The following is an 876-nucleotide window of genomic DNA, read 5'->3' on the forward strand; positions in this document are numbered from 1 at the left end:
TATTTGAGAATTTGCAGAAATTAATTTGGCAGAGAAGGAATCCATTTTTTATTCAGCGTATTCAGGCTTGTACTGGGTTGCCAGGACCTTTAAATAGAGGAAGTGAGATTGTAGATCAATGGACTAGGATGAAGTGCATTTTCATGAGTTCTTCTATGGAAATGGCTAAACAGCTCCATCAAAATTTTCATCTGTCTAGAGCAGATACCAGACAGGTGGTCTTAGATAGTCCTCAATGTATGGCAGATGGATGTGAATTTAGAACTTTAAAATATGTTCATGTATCTGTAGATACATGTTCTGGGATCATTCATGCCACACCTTTGAATAGAGAAGAGGCATGCAATGTCATCTCGCATTGCCTAGAGGCATGGGCTGCTTGGAGCAAACCCCAACAGCTAAAATTAGATAATGGACCTGCCTATACAGCTCAAACCTTTATGTCATTTTGTAAACAGATGGAAGTTCATGTTTCCCATAGACTGCCATATAATCCTCAAGGGCAGGGCATCGTGGAGCATGTGAATTGCACTCTTAAAGAACTTACAAAAAAAAGGGGGGGGAATTGGCCAAGGCCGTACCCCAAAAGAAAAATTTTTAAATTTGGATGTAGTTGGCCTTTCTGCTGCGGATCGTCATCAGTGCAGCAGAGGTTCCTTCAAGAGATTTATGAAGTGGAAAGATATTCTGACAGGTTCATGGCATGGCCAGGATCCAGTATTAACATGGGAGAGAGGCTCTGTTTTTGTGTTTCCACAGGACCGCTGAGATCCCATTTGGGTCTCTGAGCTAGAGCCAAGCAGAGCCGAGATGGAGGATTCTGTCGGTGTTTCCAAAACCAATACCACAGTGGGCAGGCATAGCACTCTGGGGAGT

Source organism: Mastomys coucha, chromosome X (genome assembly GCF_008632895.1).
Source record: "Mastomys coucha isolate ucsf_1 chromosome X, UCSF_Mcou_1, whole genome shotgun sequence".
NCBI lineage: Eukaryota > Metazoa > Chordata > Mammalia > Rodentia > Muridae > Mastomys > Mastomys coucha.